The sequence below is a fragment of the Zootoca vivipara genome, chromosome 15, assembly GCF_963506605.1.
Source record: "Zootoca vivipara chromosome 15, rZooViv1.1, whole genome shotgun sequence".
Taxonomy (NCBI): Eukaryota; Metazoa; Chordata; class Lepidosauria; order Squamata; family Lacertidae; genus Zootoca; species Zootoca vivipara.
In genome coordinates, this window is record NC_083290.1 from 32,952,716 (window position 1) to 32,980,133 (window position 27,418).

Sequence of the window (27,418 nt, forward strand, 5' to 3'; positions counted from 1 at the left end):
AATGCTGGATGTAGTTCTCTGCCAAAAATGACTTCTGTATTTTAGACCATTCTTCATTAATTAGTTAATAGGAAAAGATACTGCATTCAAAAATGATCAAATGAGAGTGAACATTTCAGTGAAATTGTCATGGGAAGGGTGCAGGGGTTTTGGTGCACTTACTTTTCTTTCGAGGTAGCTGAGGGTTCTTTTTTCATGCTGTAAACCAGGCATGCCCAACCTTCGGCCCTCCAGATGTTTTGGACTACAATTCCCACCATCCCCGACCACTGGTCCTGTTAGCTAGGGATCATGGGAGTTGTAGGCCAAAACATCTGGAGGGCCGCAGGTTGGGCATGCCTGCTGTAAACCATCTCTCCAGAGAGCAATCTGCAGCCTCCCCAGGTGACAGCACTTTCTGAAAACTCCATAAAGGCTGGGCTTTCTTGTAGATGTGGGAAGTTGCAGGATCTGGGCGATATACTCTTGACAGCTGTGCTCCTGACAGCTGTTAACTGTTTTTTTGTTTTTGTGTATAAAGAACTGACATCGTTTTACTTTTGAATAAATCAGTGCAGAAATAAAGAGGATTTCCTTTAAAAACAAAATAAGCAAGCATACTGATCTGAAGCACATGATAGACAGACAGTCCCCCCAGTTTCCCATGCTTAAATTAAAGCTTAGGGGAAGACCTCAAGAGGTAACACCTCTGATGGAGCTTTTTCAGATCAGGAAGTTCAGGCATCTGGGGAGGCTGCAGAATGCTGGAGGAAAGAAAGAAAGAATATTGGTTGTGTCAAAACAACAAAGTAAGCTCGGCACACACTCACCAAAATTACAAAGAAATTCTAAAGTGCCCAGTGAATGAGGCAGAGTAGCTGAAGTCTCCTTCTAGCGGGTAGGAAACTTTTTGAGAAATTGGATGACAGGTCTCATAGTAGCACTGATAGGAAGGACTGTGGTCTAACATGGTTTCCCTGGTGGAGCCATCGGAATCTAAGGACAATGGCAGCATGACCTTGCCAAGCTTGGGAGGTGGTAGCAAAATGGGCTTCTCAGTGCTGGGGCTTCTGGGAGATCTTATCTTACATCTGAACTGGATCAACGAGACTAGGAGTCATTGAGAAATTTAATGTTTGCAAATTCTGATACAGACTAACTTGAAATGCACCTTTTGAATTAATGTTATTACAATGTCTGATGTTTTATCATATTATTATTAATATCATCATCATCATCATCATCATCATCATCATCATCATCATCAATTCTGTTGGGAGCTACCCAGAGTGGCTGGGGAAACCCAGCCAGATGGACAGGGTATTAGTAGTAGTAGTAGTAGTAGTAGTAGTAGTAGTAGTAGTAGTAGTAAAGTTCAGAACTTAACTATCCACTGGATGTTGAACTTCTTTGAGTGTGACCATTACAGTTCCATGCAGCCACTGGCATACAAAGGGGGGGGGAATGCACTGCCTCAGGCACTATTTGGGGGAAAGGTACCATCGCGGCTGCCCATTCAGGATGCACGCCGCATGCCACGCAACTCTGGCCATGTGTCACGCCCCCATGTCGCTTGCCACACCCCCATGGGCGATGCATCACACACCCGGGACTCTCACCACGCCCCTGCAGGCAATGCACCATGCCCTACACCGCTCGCCACGCCCCCACGTGCAATGCGCCATGCCCCCGGGACGTGCGCCAGCCACATCCCGCCTGTTCTCTGCTCCGGGGGTTGCAGCACATTTCAATAAGAGAACATAAGTTTCACAGTGCAAGTATGGGGGGAGGGAGATGGAGAGAGTGCCCTACACGGGTTTTGCAAGTTACAGATCCTACACACCTGCTGCTTCTAAGTGTGCCAAGTCTGATCAATGCACAGAGATTGGGATAGATCCAGCTGGTGTGATCCTGATTCCCCTTCCTGCTTCCATGCATTGATGGAACCTGCTTTAGGAACACTTGCGGAAGACTTGAAGCACACCCACTAAGGAAGACCCATTTGTTTTAAAGGTGGCAACAGCATAGATCAGAATCTCAGTGCTTACAGCTCTCTCTCTCTCTCTCTCTCTCTCTCTCTCTCTCTCTCTCTCTCTCTCTCTCTCTCTCACACACACACACACACACACACACACACACACAGTGCTCTGTTGACCAGACTGTATGCCATATTATATATCAGGGGTCAGCAACCTTTTTCAGCCATGAGCTGGTCCAGGTCCCTCAGACCATGTGGTGGGGCGGACTATATTTTGAAAAAAATAATGAATGCATTCCTATGCCCCACATTCCTATGCCCCACAGAGATGCAATTTAAAGAAAAGCACACATTCTATTCATGTAAAAACACCGGACAGGCCCCACAAATAACCCAGAGATACATTTTAAATAAAAGGACACATTCTACTTTTGTAAAAACATGCTGATTCCCAGACCATTCGTGGGCCGGATTGAGAAGGCGATTGGGCCGCATCCGGCCCACGAGCCTTAGGTTGCCTTACCCTGTTATATATGACTGTTTTGATGCTAGTGTGAAATGATGTTTATACGTACTTCTATATATGTATACTTGACTACATTGTCTACCTTGGGCTGGGTGCTGCCCTCTCAAGCATTTAAAGATAAGCATGACCCAGAGGCTATTATATAAATAAAATAACTATAAATAAAGTCACTTGGCTTCAATGGCGTCCCGATTTCTGAAACTCAGTGGCCCCCTCCTTGGGTATGACTACTAATCTGGGAACAAGGCAGGAAGGACCAAAGCAGAGGGGGGTGGGGTGGGGAGAGCTAGCGTGTCCCGCACAGTGTTGTGTTTAATGAGGTGACTTTCAGTTGTAAATGAAACAGAGGGCGGGGTACATTGCATGAACTTTGACCACTGCTGTCCATCTCGGCTTTTATCCGGGAGTTTTATGAGCTGCATAAGCTTCTCTGAGAGACCCACCACAGCTCTGGAGCATTGCGGCAAGACTGGGGGGGGGAGGGGGGTGGCAAGAGCCCTTGTGAGAAGGGAAGAGGGGGCAGAGGAAAGTGTTGCAGGCTCAGAGGAAAGAGGACAAGGGGGGGGGAGGTGGGGGGGAGGATCTGGAGGAGTGAAGAGCCCTCCTCCTCCGACTTGACAATGAACTTGTGTGTGCTCCCAGTTAGGGATGGAGAAGAAATCTGTTCTGAATGGGTTTCAACTAGGGATTGGGGGAACAGAATGGATTCAGTTCATGCTTAAAGGTGAACTTACATAATTCACACTTCCCCACCCAAACAACGGGCCAACCGAAACTCAGCCATCCTTCAAAATTTGCAGTTCTCTAGATATTTGAATGCAGTGCTCCAGCCAAGCACTGTGTACAAAAATGCACATTAGCAATCCCTAAAGTGGTGAAGATAGCGTATAAAATTGTGTTATATTAGGCAAGGGTTGGTTTGGGTGCATGCAAAAAGCTATTACGAGAAATTTGCAACAATGTGCTGATGAATTTCCGTGAGAAGTTGTTTTGTTTTTGTTTTTTAAATCCTGCAGACTGATGTGGGAAAGTGGAGAACTGAATAGAACATTGTAAAAACTGAGAAACAAACTGGCAAACTCCTGCACCCCTAGATACAGTTTTTGACAGTTTCAGCCCTTTCAAGCTTTGTTTGCATTGAGCTACCTCTTGCATGGAAGCACCCTGCTTGTACACCATCATTTTGCTTTTCATTTTAATGCCTGGCTAATTATACGCAAAATTATAAACAGAAATTGCACATATTGTAGGTATAATGAAGTATAACGAGGTATATTTCTGCAGCATATTTTTTTAAAAAAAATAAATGTTAATATATATGTATTTATGTTTCTGTTCATTGTTGTGTTCATTCCTGTTTGTGTGCTAATTACTGTAGGAAACCTGAACTCTGTACGCCTATATTGTTTGTATAATATTTTTGCATACAGTGAGTCTAAGTAACGCAGCTAATATGCAAGAATTGTTTTGGGGAGGGAAATCAAGATTTTCAGAAAATTGCATCCCAGCTTTCCAAGTTGTGTATTTCTCCTCCTTAATTTCCCCATGTACAGAGAAATGCTTTTGTCCTTGTCTTCTGATGCAGTTTTAGGCTACTAATTACGTTTCACGCTGATTAGCATTCTGAGCACGTTGAGCAGCGTATTTCTTAATGTTCAACAAAAGTTATAATGCTCCTTTAGCACAGAAGTGAGGAACCTTTTCCAACCCGAGGACCATATTTCCTGGTGGGGAACATTCCGGAGGTCATGAACGAGAGGTGGGTGTGGCCAGAAGCAAAGGAGGTGGATCAATGGATGCGACTCTTAGCTGCATTCTGGCCAAGCAAACATCAGAGGGCAGGTCTACGCCATTCATTTGAAGTGTTGCACTAGATGCTGTGTGATTCTTAATAGTTTTTTTTTAAAAAAAAAAATTGCATGCAAACATGCCACGGACCCACCTGAATAAACTTGTGGGCAGTGCCGGATTTATGTATTAGCTAAACAAGCTATACCTTAGGGCCCCGCTCTCTTGGGGGGCCCCCCAAAAAAATTAAAGAAAAAAAAACCTGGATGTACATTTCCAAAATATAAGATAAAAAACAAATAACATGGCTTTAGATACCTATTAGGTCCATAAATTACCATATAACACAAAAAAACAGTGACAATATGTTGTTGACAAAGGACAGCTGGAGATATAAAAGGCCCCATTACCTTCAGTAGCTTAGGGCCTCATCAAACCTAAATCCAGCCCTGTTTGTGGGCCATTGGTGGGCCATGAACCACAGTTTGGGAACCCCTGGTCTAAGTCACAATTTAGTGATGAAATTGGGTTATTATATGCTTGTTTGTTTTCTCCCAAACGTCCCGAACATTACCCTAGTACTCTAAGCCCAGTGATGAATGCATGGGAAAAATGTTCTGCTGGTACGCCAAACCTCCCCATTCCTGCCCAATTTCACAGCTGCCTAAAGCAGAGGAGTGCGGGCGCACTTTCCCTACAGCTTTTGTCCCCCCCGGTTTAAAAGCTCAGAGAGGGAAAGCTGGTGGCGATTCCCTACAAAGAGTCCTTGGGCGCACAAGGAGTTAACCGGCTTCACGCATTCATAGATGTCTCTTAATAAAACCAACAGGCGTGATGTGTTCGTCCCCACAATGGGCCAATGCTCCCTATCACACTCATCTGTCAGAATGAGGAATGATTGAAGTCTCCAGCAGCAGCTCGGGTGGGGGAGGTGGAAAGGAATTCCTCAGCCTCCACCAGCCATCAAATTCTGGGAAAGACACCAGGCCCTCCTCTCCAAAGACACTATTTATTTATTTATAAGAAAAGAAGGCATTGCTGAAGTCATAGTCATTGTCCGTTGAAGTATGTACTGCATTTTCCTCAAATATATCTGTACTCAAAGTTGTTCATATTATTATTATTATTATTATTATTATTATTATTATTATTATTACTACTATTACTTCCTGCCAACCTAGCAGTTCGAAAGCACGTCAAAATGCAAGTAGATAAATAGGAACCGCTACAGCGGGAAGGTAAACGGCGTTTCCATGTGCTGCTCTGGTTTGCCAGAAGCGGCTTTGTCATGCTGGCCACATGACCTGGAAGCTATACGCCGGCTCCCTCGGCCAATAATGCGAGATGAGCGCGCAACCCCAGAGTCGGTCACGACTGGACCTAATGGTCAGGGGTCCCTTTACCTTTACCTTTTATTACTATTACTATTAATGTTTGATAGTAGGCTTTACAAACAATAGGAGCAGCGGCGATGGTGATGAAGAAGCAAACATTGACTTGGATATCATCATATTTTAAGTGCCTCAGTGAGAAAAAACATAAAACAGAAAAGAGCTCTTTTTGGTTGAAAACAGAGCATCTGGTATAATGGCTGTACTGCTGTGCTGATCCATCAAAAATGTTAATTTTTTTTTAAAAAAATGCAGTTGGGTGGGAGCAAAATAAGCTCGCCACCTGCTGAAATATCATTGCAGAGGGAGAGAAAGAAATTTCTTCTTAACTGACATGGGTCTCTCTTGCACTTACAAGGTGGCTGAGGAGTTCCCTCTCCCTCCCTACCCACAACTTTTTTAAAAAAAAGCCACGTGCTGCTTGTAGTGGTGTTAAGGCTCCCTTTCTGCAGCTTCCGGCCAACCACACTTCCTGGAATAGCTTGGGCACCTTGCATTGCATCATTCTCAAGGCATACAAGGAAGTGTGAAAGCGAAGCTCTTCCTGCAACTTTCTGCAGGCTGCCCTTCTTGTTGATACCCAGTAGGGCAAGTGGAGTCCCAGAAAAGGCTGCACTAAACATTGTAGGCCTCATTTTAATAAGAATATAATGTGAACGCAATTATTTCAAAGCAGCCTGGAGGTGTCGTAGATTGCCTCTGCGTTGCCTGCATTCTTGGTCAAACCAGGAAGGAGTTAGAGGGACTGTGGTCATTCCAAGAGGTTTAGTGAGTATCAGGAGGAGGGATGCCACAATTTGATGATATGAAGAGAAGGAGAGGTGGGTCTCGTTAGATCTTATAAGCCGGGCTTTCAAGGCCATACTTGCGGGAGAATTTAGGTGGACTTTAAGTTCATGTTCCAGAAAGGAGTTCCATTTCTTACGTTTTGGTGCTAGCGACTGTGACGCCCGGTGAGTAGGTTGGGTGGACAAACTAGGGCATGCCATTCGAAGTATGGTTGCAATTGGGAGGTGGTCGCTGTCCACCCTATTGAAGATGTTGAGACTAAGCACTTGGGGGAACAATGTGGCAGAAAGCCAAATGTAGTCAATTACACTTGCTCCTCTGGGGCCTATGAAGGTAAAGAAGCCCTTGGACTGGTCTTTAAAGGTGCTGTGTATGCTGTATAAGCCATGATTGATGGAGAGTTCTAAAAGTGTGATGCCGTCCTTGGTCACGACCCTGTCATAGGATTTTCATGGAATATACGCCATCTCATCTGGTAAACATTGCGAGTTAGCTATGAATGACTTTATAACTGGCCCAAGTCTTGCATTCAAATCCCCCATTAGAAGGGTCTCTGAGTTAGGGAATTCTGACGCTGACTTATCTAAGATGAAACTTAGGTCTGTCCATAAATGGGTTGGTCCGGGGGTGGGGAGGAGGGGGGGAATGTAAAGATTTATACATATGAAGTATCCTGGAGATTGGCTGGTAATGTGGAGAATAATTTTGGATTGCCAAATCCAGACCTTGAGTGTGTTTCTGGTACCTTTGGAAGGGGAAGAGAAAACCACCAGCCACAATTTCTCCTGTTACTGTGGTGCTATAAAGTATAAAGCTATGCCAGGTGAAATTCTGTCTTCTCACTACAATTCTCAATTGTAGAATTGCCCTCTTTCTCTGACCCCACTTACATCTATATCCCAGTGCCTTCATTCATATTTTCAGTAAGAGAAAAAGGCAAATACATTTCCATTTTCCACGTAAGGGCAGCGGCCCTTGTACAGTACTCTGCAAACTCCACCGAATGCTTCATTTGTGAATGGCTGAGCGCACAGTGTTACAGTAGCTCTTAAGGACCATTTAATTCCCCCATGTTTTGATTTATTTATTCATTTTTTGAAAGAAATAAGAAGCTCCCCAGGCAGGACTTTCTTTCTTTCTTTCTTTCTTTCTTTCTTTCTTTCTTTCTTTCTTTCTTTCTTTCTTTCTTTCTTTCTTTCTTTCTTTCTTTCTTTCTCTCTCTCTCTCTCTCTCTCTCTCTCTCTCTCTCTCTCTCTCTCTCTCTCTCTCTCTTTATTTCTTCCAAGCTTCAAGGCCTAAACGGCAACCTCACTGGAATGAAAGAAGCCTGAAAGTCCACTATTATGTGGTCTGCAAAGATGGCTGGCAATGAAGAATGGATGAATCAGGGATCTCTGACATCTGCCTGAAGCATAGCACAGTTGTCACTGGCAGGGAAAGAGCAGCTACGTTCAGTGCAAACAAAAGCAGCCCTCATTGCAGGATGGGAAAGCCAGACGTTGAAAGCAAGAACATGTTTCTGGTGCATCTGAGGCCTAGATAAAGTCAGCCACATAAGGCAAGTGCCTTGTAGATACAGGGTTGTCATCCAATGTTAGTCCTACTCAAAGCAGATCAATGGAAAAGAATGCCATTTATGAGCTCCATTAATTTCAATGCATATACAGTGGTACCCCGGTTTTCGAACCCCTCCATAGTCGAACGTTTTGGAACTTGAATGCCGAAAACCCAGAAGTAAGTGCCTCAGTTTTCGAACGTGCCTCGGAAGTCGAACAGGAACCACAGCTTCCATTTTGAGTTTTCCGTATTGTGAGGCTTCTGTTTTCCGTTTTGTGAGGCTTCCACTTTCAGTTTTCGAAGGTTTCGGAACTCAAACAGACTTCCGGAACGGATTACGTTCAAAAGCCTAGGTACCGCTGTATTCTGAATAAAACCTAATAATCAAACCCATAACCAATCACTTTAAACTTTGCAGAATTTTCAGGTGAAATGGAAGGCACTGTCTCATCATCAGTGTTGAAGGAAGATTCAGCAGCCAGTCTGCTCAGCTTTTGTACACGAAATGGGAGGGGCCTCAGCATTTGGCCTGTGAGGCTGTTTCAGCCAAGCTAAGACATGGCCCCTTCCCCTGTACCTGATGGCATCTATGATGTTATGCATGGACAGGGTAAAGATGTGTTTGGGTCAAAGGGGGTTTGCAGGTACCACTGCAATGCCCTGTGAAGAACAGCACCTTGGAAGTGCCAGCAATCAGCTGATCATCCAGGTGGGCAAAAAAACCGAGTCTTTGAGAGGAGGGTGGCCCCCACTCACCTGTCAAACTTTCCCCAGGGAAGGTGTGGAGGAAATAATGATCTGACCTATTGGTCATATCAAGTTCCCCACCTTTAATATCAATTCTAGTTATGCCCCCCCCCCCATTTCCCTTCCCTTCTCTCTGGATTTGCCATCCCTTCACCTCTGGTATTCCCTGGGGCTACTAAGCCAAATAACTTGCAATTGAAATAATCATACACAGCTTACCCATGCCTCTATTCCCACTGTGTCTGTTTTCAGATTATAAGCCCCTTGGGGCAGTGACCTGTCACACCTGTTCTTTGTAATGTGCTATGCATATAGATGGTGAGATGGTGATAGCGATTATTAAAGGTGCAGGAGTTACGCATTTTTTCTTTCATCTGGCCACTCAGATGCGAGATCCATGCGAGGAGCTCTGGAACTTTGAACCAGGAGCCGCAGGTCAACCCTAAAAGGGAAATTACAGGAAAGATTGTTACCAGTCCTGATTATCAAAGAGAGCACCGATGCATAACAACAAGGGCTTTTGAAGTTCCTTTGAATGTAAAAAAAGGTAAAGGTAAAGGACCCCTGGATGGTTAAGTCCAGTCAAAGGCGACCAGGGCCGGCTCTAGGGGTAGGCTGGGTGGCGCGGGGCGCTAGGGCGCCGGGTCGGCAGGGGGGCGCTGCACGCCGAAGCCACGCAGAAACCACACTGCGCCCGCCCACCAGCCGCGGGAAGAAACGGGGCGGGGCGAGGGCGCCGGAGCAATCCGCGCACCACGGTGCCAGGGCGCCCGACCCGCTTAAGATGGCCCTGAAGGCAACTATGGTGTTGCGGCGCTCATCTCGCTTTCAGGCCGAAGGAGATGGTGTTTGTCCACAGACAGCTTTCCGGGTCATGTGGCCAGCATGATTAAACTGCTTCTGGCACAATGGAACACCATAATGGAAACCAGAGTGCACAGAAACACCGTTTACCTCCCCGCCACAGTGGTACCTATTAATCTACTTGCACTGGCATGCTTTCAAACTGCTAGGTTGGCAGGAGCTGGCACAGAGCAACGGGAACTCACCCCGTCGCAGGGATTCGAACCGCCAAACTTCTGATCGGCAAGCCCAAGAGGCTCAGTGGTTTAGACCACAGCGCCACCCTTGTCCCCCTTTGAATGTATTTTATGTTCACCTTACTCCAGCTTCATGCAACTGCTCCATTTGACTGCATAGCCCCTGGTAAGTTCAGATACTAGCTTCATACACTGGTAAGTTTATCCTGGGTGTTAGGTGTAGCAACTTTAAATCTATTGCAATGGGACCAATGGGGATAGCCGCATCCATTACAACCCTTGTGCATTGCAGCACTCCCGTATGGAATTTTCCCATGGAACTCATGTTTCTCCCTTGGCCTGAGAACTTTCAAGAGGGGGTTACAACAAACACCTCTCAGGAGGAGGTGAGCAATGACCCTTTGCGGAAACATGAGATCAGTCCCCGTCTACCTCCAAGGAGAATGGACTCCCGTTGCTGGTATGCAGTGAATGGTGGCAGTAGAGGCGGGGATCTGGCTAGAGACAGATCTAGCTCTATGTTATTGTGTGTCCATGGGATGGCAGGGCTATTGATGGACCAACCTCATCTCATTTTACCCCTAGACATGTGCAAAAAAAAAATTCCTTATACAAAGTGCTTTCCGCTACCACTACACAACCACCATCAGCGTTAAAGCGTGGGAGACAGGTATAGTCAGTGATTTCCCTCCAGATACTATTGTACCATTGTACCACAAATCCCATCATCCTTGCCCACTGGCCATATTGGCTGGAGCTGATAAGCATTGTGGACTGACAATTTCTGGAGAGCCACAGGTTCCACATCCCTAGCACATGGCAAGGCTTCCATCGTGAACATTGTTAACAGCAACCCCCAAAGCCAGGAATTGCTCTTTGGGTCTACTGGACCTCAGGTTTTATATGAGAGCACAGCTTCAAACAACTACCCTAGTTTAGCTTGGCAGCGGGGCCACCATTGTCTTTTGGCTTCCGCCGTGCGATTTCTGCACCAGGCCATTTTAGGGATTGTGGCATGAGAAGGTGTATTTGTGGGCAAGGAGGGTGTCAGGTCAGAGAGGGAACTATGGCAGCACCCGGAGAGCGGGGAGGGAAGCTGCATGGTCACGCTGCCTGCACTGAGTAAGCTGCGGCTAACCTAACTACACCGCTGAGTCAATGTAAAATAAACAGAGCCGAGGACAGCTTGCAGGCTCTGTGCAGCAGGAATGGGCACTTGATTGGCTGCCTGCTCTCTCCTATTCCATCTCTCGGGAATGAAAGCTTTGATTCTCTCTCTCCTCCACCCCACCCCACCCCCCGCCCCAAGTTCTTGGCAGTGTTTTTGGAAAGACACTTTGAGAGATTTCACAGTAAATAAACTCTCTTGCTCACAAAGAGCCTCCAAAGAATAATTGAAATAAGATTGCTAGCAACTGCCGTAAGGGGCAGGCTGCTGGTTCGCTGGCAAGTATGGTTCCTGCCGTCTGGCATGAAATGGCACCCCTTTTAAGTGGGGGGGGGGCAACCACAGGCCAGGAGGTTGAGTGTGACCCTCTAAATCCTGCTCTCCTGCCCCTGGGACTCTCAATAGGCCATGCCTTCCCCAGGCCACACATCTTTGCCCAGGGAACACCTGACCCTGGTCTCTCATCACCCCCTCCTGGAGTGCTTTTGCCTGATTCGAATGTGTCCTTGAATTGGGATGGTGGTTCTTGCATGCGTGGAAGGAGAGATGCATTTGTGTGGGTTGGTGTAAACCAGGCACCCCCAAACTGCGGCCCTCCAGATGTTTTGGGCTACAACTCCCATGATCCCTAGCTAACAGGACCAGTGGTCAGGGAAGATGGGGATTGTAGTCCAAAACATCTGGAGGGCCGAAGTTTGGGGATGCCTGGTGTAAACCAACTCTGACTTTTTTGTTGCTGGATTGTATGAAGAGTTACATCCCTAGATCCACCCACTTCTGCTTCTGGCCACACCCACATCTGGCATGTGCCCCCCCCCCGCAGAAGATTCCTCTCAGGGGAATGTGGTCTTTGTGCAGAAAAAGTTCTCCACCCCCAACTTATAGCATTGAACTAAGGTTGTAGCTGCAGGACAGGCATTGAGAGTTCAGCATAGTTGAGCATTTGCCAAGGGGCTCCATCCCAGCAGGAGACTCCACTGATATGAGCCCTCTGGACCTGCTTCTCAGCCTGCACCCCTTCCATTCTGGACCAGACTATGGTAGTGATGAGAAAGAGGAGCAGTAGATGCCCCTGTGACATTGGCTCTCTGACTGGCAAGCAAGCAGGTAGCAGCAATGCTGAGAGGGGGCAGGAATGACAGGATTAGCTGGTGATAATGGTGGTGAGGAGGTAGACTAGCTGGGAGACGTGAGCCCATAGAGAAAGTCTTGCCCAGGAACTCACCAAAAACTATAGCTGACACCTTATGTTTTCTATCTGCCCTTCATCAGCTATCAGTGCTTCTGGAGACTATGAGGTAGAATCATAGAATCATAGAATCGTAGAGTTGGAAGAGACCACAAGGGCCATCCAGTCCAACCCCCTGCCGAGCAGGAAACACCATCAAAGCATTCTTGACATATGGCTGTCAAGCCTCTGCTTAAAGACTTCCAAAGAAGGAGACTCCACCACACTCCTTGGTAGCAAATCCCACTGCCGAACAGCTCTTACTGTCAGGAAGTTCTTCCTAATGTTTAGGTGGAATCTTCTTTCTTGTAGTTTGAATCCATTGGGTTAGAGACCAGCATTCCTTCAAACATGACAAACATCCCTTGAAATGAGGAGAATCTCATACTAAGGTTTTTCTCTCCATCACACTAAACAGGAACAAGACTCTGATTCACCATGAGCCTTCTAAAAGTGGCAACTCAGGCCAGGACAGATCATAGTGGGCGTCACCAATGCCAAGGGGAATAGGCCAGAAAATTAAAGGACACTGAAAAAGTGTGATTCAGAGCTGGTATGGGCCAATTGATGGAATGTTATACTTTGAGCCAATGCACACATACAGGAAATAGTGCATGGCACTGCCTTCTTGGGAAACTGACTGTAGCTCTGTGGTGGACCACAGGAGTTGTATGCAAAAGTCCAAAGTTTCAGTCCCTTGTAGGACTGGGAGAGCTGTGTTTTGTTTTGTTGTTTTGATGGAGATGCAAGGGATTAAACCTAGAACCTTCTGTGTTCTATCAATGATCCCAGGGTCCTTTCCAGGAGATCTCTACAAATACTTTTTCTGGAATGTGTAGGTTGTGTTGGTGTTGTTTTTTTTTTTAAAAAAAACAAACCAACGTATTCTGAATGCACAGTCTCAAGTAGGAATGACAGGAACCCAAATAGATTTTTGTAGTAAATATTGATACTAGGAGAACTCCAGCTTCGTATTCAGGCAAGAAAGCTGGATGTGTCATCTCTTCCAAAAGAGTCAGAAGGACATTGGGCTAAGAATAACACTCTGTAGGCCCCTCCCTGCAGGAAAAAAACAACAACTGTTAGCCTTTCAGTATATGGAAAGTGCTCCAACATCTTGATTATCTGGTTTATCTTTTCCTGCAGTTTTCCCAGCTCTATGGTTCCTTCCATCCTTCTTTTTCTTTTCCTGAGCTTGGGCAGTAGGAAGGTTATAAACCTGCCCACACTCTTCTTACCGGATCCAACACAATTGGACAAATACTATTTTGCATTGTTTCCCAGTGAAACATGTGGGTCCCAAGCGACATTCTCTTCCTTTAAGTATTCTCTTGTAAAACCTTAGCCCCACAATGGCTGCAAATTGACGAGACAGTTGTTCAGCAGGTGGCACCAACTGTGACATTTGCTTGCATCTCCGCTCCTAAATACCTTTCCTCATTCTTTGCATCCACCTGTTGCCTCTTGTTAAGCTGTGTTTGTCAATTTCTTTGTTCAGTTGTATGTTCTCTCAGGGTCCACCTCTTTCATTCCCAACTGAAATCACTGGTGGGCGACTGACCCAAGGTCACCCAGTGAACTTCTTAGCTGATTGGGGATTTGATCCTCAGTCTTTGTCGTCCCAGCCCAATACTCTACCCAGTTACACCATGCTGGCTCTCCACAGTTGAATTCCTCACCTATTTTATAGTTCCAGATTACTCTAGTCCTTCTCAGGGGCAGCCTAAACATGCAAAGAGGTAACCAGGAGCACATGGGGTTAGCTCTGCCCCATTCAATGGTATTGTGCACACTGGGCACATTCTCTGATTGAGGAGTAATTGGCATCCATCTGAAATTTCCAACATGAGGACTCCGACTATGATCGACCAGGGTAGCCATTCTTATGTTCGAAACAGTCACCTTCAGTCAAATGCAGATTGTGCATTGGTCATCAAACATACCAGTTTGCTGCAAGTTTTAGTTCCTTCAGTTCATTTGGGCCCCACTACTGCCACCACATCCCCAATGTAGCTAATACGCTGCATAAAAATATATACATGTAATTGCATCAATATTCATTTTGTGCTGTGTTTTACCAGTGCACATAGGCATGTGTCTCCATCAGCAAAGCAGTCTTTTACTGCACCACAACAGCCTTTTCAACCAAGCTTTAGTGCACATCAGAAACACAGAGGGAGAAAATGCACAGAGACTGAAAACTGCATCAGATGGCGCATGCTCTCATTCTGGAATGAAGTTCCTAAAGTCTCCTGGAACCTAAATCAGGCTTCAAGAGGAGCAAAACGCAGGGTAGACTGAATCGAACCCATAGAGCAATCAGGGGATGGAATGAAAGGAACCCACTTGTCCATCATACCCAGACAAACATTCAGTTGAGGGGATGGCCTCAAAAGCAGAAAGGGGACAAAAGGGGGGTTATATTTGCAGCAACAAACAGGCTTCCGCACAACAGAATAGTCAGAGCAGCATCGTCTCCCTTACAGGAAGACAACAAGACTTTGTGGAAATCTTAGAAAGGGGAGTTAATCCTAACTGCCTGGTTGCGGTGCTTGGCTCTGCAACTGTTGCAATAACACAAATCCAGCCTGCTCATGTCTGGCTTATCTCTGACTTGAAACTGTGAGCAATGCCTTGATTGCAATGCTTATGCTCCCCTCCTGATTTACTGCTATCGTGTCTAATGGTGCATCCATCATTGTTGCCTGACGTCAGTTCCAATATATCATCTTCCCTGAAGGATTCTCTTGCTTGCTCGCTCTTGGGAGGACAGTGAGATATCAGCCTGGCTTGCTACCTTTGGGTAAAAAGGTCAGCTGTCTGGCATTGACTGTGAGATGTAGCCAGGCCTGGAATTTCTGGGGATGAAATAACATAAGCTCAGGATATGGGTCTTGCTGTTTTCCACCTCTAAAGGACTTGATTTATGGGGCTGAAATAATCCTATTGCATTCCCGAGAAACCGAGAGTCTTCAGTTGCAGCTCTCGTGTTAACTGTAGTTCCGATATGATGTTTCAGGCTATTCTGGGTTCCATTCGTGCTCTGTAAATAACACTGGTTGAGGGGCTAATGGCATGGGAAAATGGCAGGTCCCCATGTTAGGGATAGAGGAAGTAGACTTATACTGAGTCAGAGTGCTGGCCCATCTAGTTCAGCATTGCCTATATAGAAGACTAGTTGCTGAAGAACTGATGCTTTTGAATTATGGTGCTGGAGGAGACTCTTGAGAGTCCCATGGACTGCAAGAAGATCAAACCTACCCATTCTGAAGGAAATCAGCCCTGAGTGCTCCCTGGAAGGACAGATCGTGAAGCTGAGGCTCCAATACTTTGGCCACCTCATGAGAAGAGAAGACTCCCTGGAAAAGACCCTGATGTTGGGAAAGATGGAGGGCACCAGGAGAAGGGGGCCACAGAGGATGAGATTGGTTGGACAGTGTTCTCGAAGCTACGAACATGAGTTTGACCAAAGTGCGGGAGGCAGTGGAAGACAGGAGTGCCTGGCGTGCTATGGTCCATGGGGTCACGAAGAGTCGGACAATGCTGAATAGCAACTTTCCAGGGTGTCAGGCAGGGGATTTTCTCAGTCCTTTGGAGATGCCAGAGGTTGAAAGTGGGAGCAAGGTGCTCTACCACTAAGACCTTCCCAAAGTGTCTTGTCTGGAAACCAAACCTGAGACCCCTGGACCCAAAGTGAGAACTGTGGCACTAGACCAGGGTTACTGCACCTATGGTCCTCTAGTCTAGAGGATGTTGGACCCTAATTCCCATCAACCCAAGCTAGTCTGGCTAAGGGTCAAGGGTGATGGCAGGAGTCCACCATCACCAGAAGGGGATGCAGGTTTTCCCCCTCCCTGCAATACTAGACCAACAAGCTAGAAACTGTGTTAAAAGGCAGGTTGCCACCAAGTCAGTATGAAGTGGGCTTGGTGTTGGTTGAAAGTGGAAGAAAGAACAGAGTGTAGAATTCTACCCTTGGCTGCTGCTGCCTTTCACTTGCCAACTCCCTCCCACTACAGTGGTAGCTTGGTTCTCAAACTTAATCCGTTCTGGAAGTCCATTTCAAAACCATAGCGTTCCAAAACCAAGGCGTGCTTTCCCATAGTGAGTAATGCAAAACGGATTAATCTGTTCCAGACTTTTAAAAACAACCCCTAAAACAGCAATTTAATATGAATTTTACTATCTAATGAGAGCATTGATCCATAAAATGAAATAAATAATCAATGTACTGTACTCTAAAATAAATAAGACAGTATTGTAGATGATAAAAATTAAAATTAATTTTTTTTCTTACCTGCACTGATGATAGTCATTGTTTGGATGGGAGGCTTTTATCCATTTCCGCAGTCACACAATCAGTCCATCAATCAGTAGCTGAACTGGGTTCCACATAGTCACAAAAACAAATTAACCGAAAAAGCCTAAAATATATATAGCAAAAACAAAAGCACCAAACTTAATCCATTCTGGAAGTCCGTTTTAATTCCGAAATGTTTGAAAACCAAGGCACAGCTTCTGATTGGTGCAGGCGCCCTGGAAACAATAGCTGACAACTGCACCGGATGTCCGGCTTCCAAAAAACGTTTGAAAACTGAAACACCTACTTTTGGGCGTTTGAGTACCAAGGCATTTGAGAACCAAGGTACCACTGTATTAGCTTTTCTGCTCATGGACCATCAAGATCAACATCAAGCCCCAGCACATTAGGGCCTAAAGCAAAATCTAAGGTCAATGTGTACAGTCCAACTGAAATAAAAGAAACATATTTAAAGGCATTTCAACTGCTGCCAAAAATAAAGTTGATAATAGAGCACCCAGGTATTGAGAAGGGTGTCCCACACCTCTAAGGACAGATCTAGATGCTATGGAATGAACATTGCTACCACCACAGCAACAACCTTTCTGTATCTCCCCTCCTCCACTAATGAAGTTGTGAAACAAGGCACCAACAAAATTTGGAAGGAGTGATTTCTGCAGGAATTTGCAAAAAAACTAAAAATCATGAAAAATCCGTTCAACAGTTAGAGCGAATTTCTCCTGATATACACATTATTGTATGTAGTTTTGAGTAATATACACATCTTTACAAGCAATTTCTCTGCATATCATGTTTTGTTTTTGTTTTTTTACACATTGTTTGGTTGGAGACCTGCATCACAAAAATTCAGAGATGTGCAAATCTTGAAGGAGTATTGCATTTCAATTTGCATATTGGTTAGAGAAGTGTGAATCAAGTAATTTCTCATTAAAATGTCAATTTTAATTGGATTTCTTACCCCCATCCTCACAGAGCTGATTTCTGTTCATGAGTTTCCCTGCCGGCATTATTGGCTGCAGGCTTTAGAGGGACAGGAAACTTCGCAACACAATGATGTTGGCTGAAGATTCTGTAAAGGTTGACAATATGGTTCCCCGCTGCCACCCACCAGTAGGGCTTTTCACTGGCTTCTTCCTTCAGGAGAAGATGGTGCAAAGCCCCATGACACTGCCAGGTGGAAGAGGGAAATCTCCCCCCCCCAACCCCATGGCAAAGCTGGTTGGTGGAACACCTCCCATCTTGTTGACTTGGCAGGAGGAGAGGCATTCTGCAAAGCTTTGTCCAATGGCAGAGGAAGCCGCTTGGGCACCCGGAGCAACAAACATGACATGCACCCGGGGGCAGGACATCGCTATGTAGTCCACATGTGCAACGTCTCTATGTACGACGCCTGCATCATACGTAGTGACACCGCACATGCGCGCTATGTAGCAGTTTGGCGGTGGTGGCGCTCCAGTGCTGTACGGACGGTGCCAGGATCCTTTGCTTGTGGCTGCAGCCGTGAACGGAGGATCTTCTACATGTGGCTGCAGCCGCAAACAGAGTATCCCAGCACATGCAGCTGTGGCGGCGTGATGGCTGCTCGCGCTGCCGCGGTGGGGCACTGCCTTGTCACCCCTGGAGCCATGGCACCGGGAGCACACCGCCCCCCCCCCATTGCAACACCACTGGCTTTGTCGCCAATCCCCCTCTGCCCCTAGGGGCCAAGTTGACCAGTGGAAAAGCTGGGGGCAGCGGAACAGGATGCCACCCTTTGGGGGATGCCGCCTGAGGCAGCTTCCTCACCCAGCCTCATAGGCTCTGGTGGTGACAGGAGGGGATGTGGGGTATCCTTTTTTGGTGGCATCACATCAACTTCTGGCCTAAGTGTCTTTCTCCAGGTTTCACCAAAGCCAACTCCAAAGCACGCTGAAATTCTGATACATAGGAACAAAACATCAAACAGACAAGCTCCTTCTCAACAAAAATGATCACCAGTGGCTTGCAATGTGGTTTTGCTGCCTCTCCAGGACATTTAAATACAAGCAAATCTGTTAAACCAATCTGAACACATCAAGCATTGTCAGTGGTTATCTGCGGGTTTAAGGTTTCAAAACCGAGGAATAACTGCAAGGAGAACTCATTTTATCTTAAAATCCTTATAACGGGAACCCCACAGCTATAGCTGTGTTTGCCATCCCTGGCAGGAACTGGTCTCAATTACGCTTCAGAGCTGGTTGGTGGGGGAGGAGAAGTGGAGAGAAACTGGATTTTAGACAATTTGGAAATAGATCAACCAACAAAACATAGCCTAGCGATGGATTTTCCACGTTTCCCATCTGGCTCAGAACTCTGTCTGGTTGTCACATGCAGTTGAGATTAACAGGCAAATTCACAAAGCGGGCCGTGCCATTCTGGCTGGCTGTGTGTAACTGAAGAACACAGCACTTCTTTTGAGCCACACAATCTGGCCTCTTCATTTAGGGGAGGAAAATACGATCCTTACCTCTTGGTTGCCTCTCTGAAATGATTTATGGTGGAACCTACTTGTGCTGATCCGTTCCTTTGGAAGACCGACTCAGGGTGTCTGGCTTATCCACTTTGGTGCGATGGGTAGAATGTTTTGATGAAATTAAAACAAGAAGAATAACAACCACCACAACAATTTATGTTCAAGTGACTCACTTGGAAACACACAAACTCCTTTCAGCACAGAGCACATGGTAGGACCAGGATCATTTTGGCTTCCCACTTAAGCTGTATTTTATGCTTCAATTGATTATTATTATTTGGGGGGGGAGGTTATTTGTTTCTTTGTTTGTTTGTTTGTTTATCTGGAAAATGAGAGGGAACTTTTGCTACAGGCTTGCAGTCCAAACCATTGTTCTCAACAACATTACCTAATTGAAGTCAGTGGGATTTCCTTCTGGAGAAGCATGGTTAGGGTGGGTTTTCATTCCCAGGGGTTTGTCACAGTCTCTCTCTCTCCCCACCCCCACCCCCGGGCTATTAGCATCTCTGGTGATACAAGTTTTGAATGCTTTGAAAGATCTGAAGCTTTATAAAAAGATCTGAAAAGTGTTGCATTAGTCAAGAGATGGTTGTGGGTTGATGGAGGTGGGCTGAGTAACCATGCAGATCATGAACAATGATTGCCATTTCATATCGCCTGCAACTCTTTGTCTTTGGGCTGGCTCCAGGGTCAAGGAGACCCTGGAGAAATTATTCTCCATGGACCATCTAATCCATCAGTAGGAATATACCCAACCACTATACAGTCATACCTCATGTTACATCCACTTCAGGTTGCATGTTTCCGTCTTGCATCCCACGGCAACCCGGAAGTACCAGAATGGGTTACTTCCGGGTTTCACCGCTTGCGCATGCGCAGAAGTGCCAAATCACGCCACACGCCTGCACAGACACGGAGCTTCAAGTTGCGGGCTTTTCACGTTATGGACGGGCCTCTGGAACGGATCCTGTTCGTAACAGGAAGTACCACTGTACCCAAAGGGCCACCTTTTGCATATGAATCTGCCCGGACCTTGATATCATCATCCAAGGTCCTTCTCTGCATGCCACACATCCAAGCGAGGTCTGGGGATTGGTGATGAGAGAAGAGAGCCTTCTCTGTAGGAGCTCCCATTTACGCAATGCTTTCCCCTGGGAGTCCCGCCTGGCACCAACCTTGTCGTCCTTTTCATGTTAGGCAAATATATTTATCCCCAGGCATTTGGGCATTTGTATGATATTGTACTGCTAAATATGTCTTTACTGATGTTTATGAGATTTTATTGTATCCCCCCCCCCTTTGGTTGCTTCAGGACTTCTTCTTCTTTTTTAGTGAGAAGTGATGTATATATTAAATAATCCTAAACCTAATCCCATGTTTGTGGTGATAGCAGCAGCACACCTGGCAGCTGGCTTTTTTATAATTAATGAATTTTATTAAGATCAAGATTGCAATACACTCCAATATGTTATAATACAAATGATTCGAAATAATATAAACTTATATATATAAAGGGTAAAGGTAAAGGGGCCTCTGACCATCAGGTCCAGATAGAAAATTTGGATTTCAGCATATCTAGATTTCTTTCAAACACACAAAACAGAAATAAATATTGCTCCATTTATTGAACCCATCACCTCCCCTCCACCCCTAACACACACCCCTTCCCTCCACCCCCGCTAGATTTCCTTATAAATCCACTGAACATAATTTACTCCATGCATTCCATATTTTCGCTTACTCCTTCCTCAATTATTTGATCTATAATTTAATTTCCAATCCTTTTGACCTACTCTCCACATTTTAGTCCAAAGTTACCAACGTATTTTTTACCAAACGGTGTTTTGTCATATATACATCAAAATCTTTCCATTCGTTTTCAGACTCTGTTTGGATTGATTCATTATTACTGCGGTTAGTTTTGCTAGTAAAAGATATTCGTTTAACTTAAATAACCATTCTTCCTTTTTTTGTACTATTTCCTGTTTCCATTTTGCCGCCATCACCATTCTAGCGGCCGCTGGCAGCTGGCTTTTAAACATTCCTCACAAAGTCCCCAACCCCCCTGGTTTATGGCCATTATTCTCCAAGATTGTAAGCCTGCAAACAAAACTTGTTTTTTTTCCCATGTGGGGATGCTTCAGAAATCCTCATCTGAGGTCTTCCCTGGATTTTGGAGTTCTGAATGTTGTGGTTTTTGCTTCCAAAGTAGAACTGCTGCATTAGGTATTCTTAACTGCTGCATTAAAAAAAAATCCAAGTTTTAAGACTAGACTAATTTTTACAAGTAATTCAGGAACAGAGGACTCTGTGTACATTGAGTGGCAGCATACTCCAGGAATTCTGACAGGATCTCTCCCAGACCTTGCTCGAGATGCTCCCTCCCCAGCCATATCTGCACAAAGGCGTGTCTCCTTGGAAAAGCCATTGCACTTGCCTGACCAATGGCCTTCTGCTATTCCCATCCCACGTGTTTTGGTGATGGTTTAAAAAGCTGCCCACTGGGCAGCTGGAGCACTCAGAGTATCTCACCCTGAGACACTAGCAGGGAGTTCACCAGCTGAATCTCTTGCAGGCACAATGCATCTTGTTCAGATTTTCTCAGTTGGAGGTCTTGGCAGAAATGCTTCATTTCCGGAGACAGAACGAGCTTTTAATCTACCAAGAGAAAACTTATTTGGGAAGAGAAAAGGAGAGAGGGAAAAGAGAAGTCATAAAATTCTGATAAAGTGAAGCCACATTTTTTTTTCCTTTAAGAATCCATGTTTTCTCTTGGAGCGGAGTTGATTGATATGCACAAGTTACAAGTACTTTCCAAAGCTGAGTGTTCTGATGCCATCCACAACAGAAAGGCTTTCAGGCTCTTTATCTCTGCAGAGCCCAACCTTTTAGGAAATAGAAGGAACCTTTATTTTATCCTCCTTCCAGACATTCAGAGATGGGAGACTAGAGCATGGGTAGGCAAACTAAGGCCCGGGGGCCAGATCCGGCCCAATCGCCTTCTCAATCCGGCCCGCGAACAGTCCAGGAATCAGCGTGTTTTTTACATGAGTAGAATGTATCCTTTTATTTAAAATGCATCTCTGGGTTATTTGTGGGGCATAGGAATTCATTCATTTCCCCCCCCCCAAAAAAAATATAGTCTGCCCCCCCACAAGGTCTGAGGGACAGTGGACCAGCCCCCTGCTGAAAAGGTTAGCTGACCCCCTGGACTAGAGGGTGAGGGAGTAGATAGCTCAAAATCCCAAAAAGGGTAGTCTGACTTCTTGGCAGCAGTCCAAATACTGTCCTATCAGGGGATTGGCCATCGCTCACTGGCAGAGCATCCCCTTTGTACACAGATAGTCCCACAGACAATCACTGGCATCTTCAGGTAGGGCTGAGAGAAACCTTAGAGCAGTGATGGCGAACCTATGACACGCGTGTCAGGCGTGACATGCAGAGCCCTTACTGCTGGCACGCGCTGCATCAGCCCATTTGCGCTGTTGTTGTTTTCCCCCCGCCATTTGTTCTCCCGCTCCTCCTCACGCTACAGCTTGTCTCCGGTGTTAAAACCCAGATCCTTTTTTGTTGTTGTTGTTTTCGATTGTAGCCAGAGATTGGTTTTTTAACCCTTACTGTGCTATTTTTTCTGGCACTTTGGCAGACTATGATTGGGTGTAACAGCGTTCATTTTTTAACCCGTTCTGTGCTGGGTTTTTTGGTGCTTTGGCAGACTATGTCGGTGCTGCATGTTAGTTCCAGCGAAGGTATTATTCACCATTTATTTCTGTTCTCTTCTCTCCCAAAAAGTGCAGCAGCTTTGGGGCACCCCCCAAAAAAATCAAAGCAACTTTTGCACCCCCCAAAAAACCTCCAAAACTTTGGTCAGCAGTTCCCCCCGAAAAGCTCAACAACTCTGGGCATTTTGTGATAAATATGGGGTTTTTCGTTAGGTTAGGTTAAATAATTAGTTTTTGGTTTATTAAATACAGTTATATATTACAATTATATATTTTTGTTATTTAAACTATAAATATTGTGAAATTATGGGTTTTTTTCTCGAAGTGACACTCCACCCGAGTTATGCTCGGTTTTTTGGCGAATTTTGACACACCAAGCTTAAAAGGTTGCCCATCACTGCCTTAGAGAGTCATGACAGGTCTGCGTAGGCAATGCTGAGCTAGGTGAACTCATGATATGAGGAAACTTTCCATGTTCCTATCAGATGGGGTGTAGCATAAGGTTGGGCATTTTGGAGAGATGCTAGGTGGCTACCTTTCAGGGATGCTGAGTAGTCTCTGAATGTTTATCCTTGAGTGAAATGAGGAGGCTTTGGGATTCTGTTGGAGGCAATGTGAGGGAAAGGGGAAAGAGTGTCAATGAGATTGGCAATATTTCTTAGAGGTCTCATGCTATGCTCTCCATCTACATGATGACAAGTGAGGGCAAGTGAGAATGATGGCAATTTAAATGAAGAAGCGCTTTTTCTTCAAAAGAAAAGTGCCAGCTTTGTTCTGCGAACTGCCCTGAGGCCTCCGGGTATAGGGCAGTATATAAATTCAATAAATAAAATAAAAATAAGCTTTTACATTGCCAAAAATATTCACATAAAAAAGCGAGTAGTGTGAACCCAGCTCTCGTTGCCGCAACATTTCTTCTACAGCAAAATTGCAATATTGAGGTAGATGGACCGAGAACTAAATGCCTGTGTGTGTGTACATGCATGTGTGAGTTCTTGTGAAACTCTCCCCGCCCTGCATGCTCCCTTTTAAGCTGTAAAATGTTTGAGCCAGAATGCTGAGCTGCTTTTCTCCAAGGCCACACCTACACCACCCATTCAAAGCATTCTTATACCACTTTAACAGCCATGGCTTCCCTCCAAAGCATCCTGGGAGCTGCAGCTTGTTAAGAGTGCGGAGAGTTGTTGGGAGACTGCTGTTCCCTTCACAGAGCTACAGTTTCTGTGGGATGAGATCCATGAGAGGCAGTCAAGTACAACATTCCTTGTAATGCTAGAGAAGACATGCGAGGGAATGTTTGGTCCAGCCAGTTGAAACTTCCTGATCCTTCTGGCCTGGAGCATCCTTTCCTCTGCATGTGATAGAAGGTGGGCGGGACCCACCTGTCCAGGTAACAAAAGGACGAGTCACGTAGCACAGCTCTCTCTCTTTGACTTCCTTCTTCATTTGACCAGCTTCTAGCTAGGACTGCTCTGCTAGCTCTCAGAAGCACTGGGATTATTCCCCCATATGGGGTAGATCCACATGTACATATTTGTAACTAAGTCTGCCTTCAGGAATCCAGCTGTGAACTGATGTGAGTAAACTTCTTTTATTGACTTTGAATAAGCGTGTTGCATCTTTATTCTTTTAAGAGGGATTCAAGGGAATTTACCAGGAACGTACAATTCAATCTGAGACAGATTGAATTGTATAATAGTGAGAGGCTCACACGAGCCTGCAACCGACTATCTGCTGTGCATATAAAAGGGGAATATAACTCTGCTACATAAAGGTACTTGCTAGCACAAGTCAGGAAGGATATTAATAAACAATATATCCTCTCCCGGATATAAACTACAGTTCCCAGGATTGCAGCAGGGGGAGCTGTGACTGTTAACACGGCATAAGCACCTTTAAATGCAAGGCATGGATGTTGCCTACTCTGCAGCAAAAGCTCCTTGCATGCTGACTGGTCTGCAGCCTTCTCTTCTCTGCTCCAGAAGGAATGCCAACCCATTGCTAATCCTCTGTGTGGGCAGGATTAGCCGGAACAACCTAGCAGCGCAGGAAGACAAGCCAGGCACGGGGTGTGCATTGTTGTGGGGGAGGCTCAGTGGCGCATCTCCCTGCCTGACACAGCAGAGGATCCAGGAGGAAGATGAGCCAATTGGAACACTCTGCTATTACCTCTTGGCAGGCAGGAGTGCTTTTTTTCTACATCACTTCCTGTGCTTTCTTTTCCATCCTTGGCTGGCTGACTCTAAATGGCCCAGATGGAGGGGGCCAACCCCGGCTTTCTTTTCAAGCCTCAAGACTCGCCAATTCACTAGGAAGGTCTTCAGCACGTAAAGAAAATCCAGGCTGCAGACGATGATAAACTGTAGGTTTAGAAGAGGGGGGTGTTGTTGTTTTTGTTTTGTTTTTTTAGGACACAGAGAGAAAGGAGCGGGTGGGAGAGGGAGTTGAACATGGTGTGCTAGCGCCATAGCTCCTTTTGTGTTATGAGCATTACTTTCTGCAATGCGGCAACTGTCTCTGAGCAAAAAGGCTTCGCAGGTGGCTGAAGCATGGCTGAGGTGACCACTGAATGCATTATCTCCAAAAGAAGAAATGAATTTGTTATAAAGAGATCCAAGGGAGAACAGATCTGCATACAATTTGCATGTGCTAACTTATAGGCATGCATATACCCTTTTAAAATCTGGCTCTTTGGAGAGGGTATTATTGGGTTAGGGACACGGGTGGCGCTGTGGGTTAAACCACTGTGCCACTTGGACTTGCCGATCTAAAGGTTGGCGGTTCGAATCCCCGCGACGGGGTGAGCTCCCGTTGTTTGGTCCCAGCTCCTGCCAACCTAGCAGTTTGAAAGCACACAGTGCAAGTAGATAGAATAATAGAGTTGGAAGAGACCACAAGGGCCATCCAGTCCAACACCCTGCCAAGCAGGAAACACCATCAAAGCACCATCAAAGATAAATAGGTGCCACTCCGGCAGGAAGGTAAACGGCGTTTCCGTGGGCTGCTCTGCTTTCGCCAGAAGCAGCTTAGTCATGCTGGCCACATGACCTGGAAAAACTGTTTGCAGAAGCGGACAAACGCTGGCTCCCTTGACCTGTAAAGCGACATTAGCGCCACAATCCCAGAGTTGTTTGCGACTGGACTTAATTGTCAGGGGTCCCTTTACCTTTATTATTGGTTTATTTGCTTTTATTTTTATTTTACATACTGTGATCTTTTTTGTGAACCACTCTGAGACCTCCGGGTCAAATAATAATAATAATAATAATAATAATAATAATAATAATAATAATAATAATAATACTGCAAATTTAGAAAGAATACTTATAGCATTAATAGAAATACATCTCTCCATGATAGGGAAGGCTGACTTCACTTCTTCCCCATACATCTGAAGCGCTCTCATACCAATCCCCCCCCCCCCCAAAAAAAACTTGGGGACTCCAGTTTATTAACAGTGCTGGGGATTGTGGCTTTGTTTTTGTTTGTTTTTTGAAATTATTTTTTATTAAGGATTTTCTTGGGTTACAAAGGTAGTGCAATCTCTCTCTCTCTCTTTCTTCTTCTTCTTCTTCTTCTTCTTCTTCTTCTTCTTCTTCTTCTTCTTCTTCTTCTTCTTCTTCTTCTTCTCCTCCTCCTCCTCCCATGTATCATTTTTACACATCAATTTTACTTGTTGAATTGTGGCTTTGTGACAAACAAACTGACTAAACATTGGTGTATGTGTGTGTGTGTGTGGAATTCTGATAGTAAGAGCTGTTCAACAGTGGAACGGTCTCCCTCGGGAGGTTGTGGATTCTCCTTCCTTGGTTTTTAAGCCAAGGTTGGGTGGCCATCTGTCATGGATGCTTTAGCTGACATTCCTGCATTGCGGGGGGTTGGACTACATTGTGCTCCCTTGTGGTCCCTTCCAGCTCTACAATTCTATGATTCTAGGAAACCACAGTTCCCAGGATTCCTTGGGAGAAGCTATGAATGTTAAGGTGGTATGAGAGTACTTTAAATGTGTGGTGCAGATGTGACCTGTGAGCCAGCTCAGTCTGCTGTCCAGGTACTAACCGTTGATGGGCAACAACAAGGTATCTCCTGCTCTCCTCCCTTCTTATGATTCTTTGGACTGGATTCAACTAGCTCAGTGCAGTGGTAAATCCTTGCCAGTGCAAAGACTCCTGCAAGTGCAAGGGGGCTTCCCCGCTCTCCTCACCCCAGCACTTCCACTCTGGAGGGTTGGGAGAACCCCCAGAAAAACATGTAGGCGACATGGGTGTACCCAGCATGGGGCAGGGGGGTGCAGCTGCCCCCCTAGAAGGCCAAAGTGCGGGCCCGACTAGGGAAGCAAATACCCTCCGCAGGCGCCCCACTTGTTGACACGGGAGGCGAGGGGGGGGAGGAAACGCTGCTGGTGCCGCGGCTCCTCGGCGGCGGCTCCTCCTCTCAGCCCGCCCTGCCTACATTTGCACCAATTCCCGCTCACTAAAGCCTTTGCACCTCCCAATGGAAAGCCCTGCCGGGCGGCAACGTCTCCTGCCTAAGAGTTCTGCTGGGCTGGCAAGCGAAGGAGACGCGTCTCCCTGCATTGGTTGCAGCTGCTGCCGCGCTCTGCCTCCCAGTAGGCTGCACTGCGATCGTCGGCGCCGCAGGCTGGGAATCGCCCCCTTCCCCCCTCCGCACCCCCTACCCCCCCTGAGTTAGG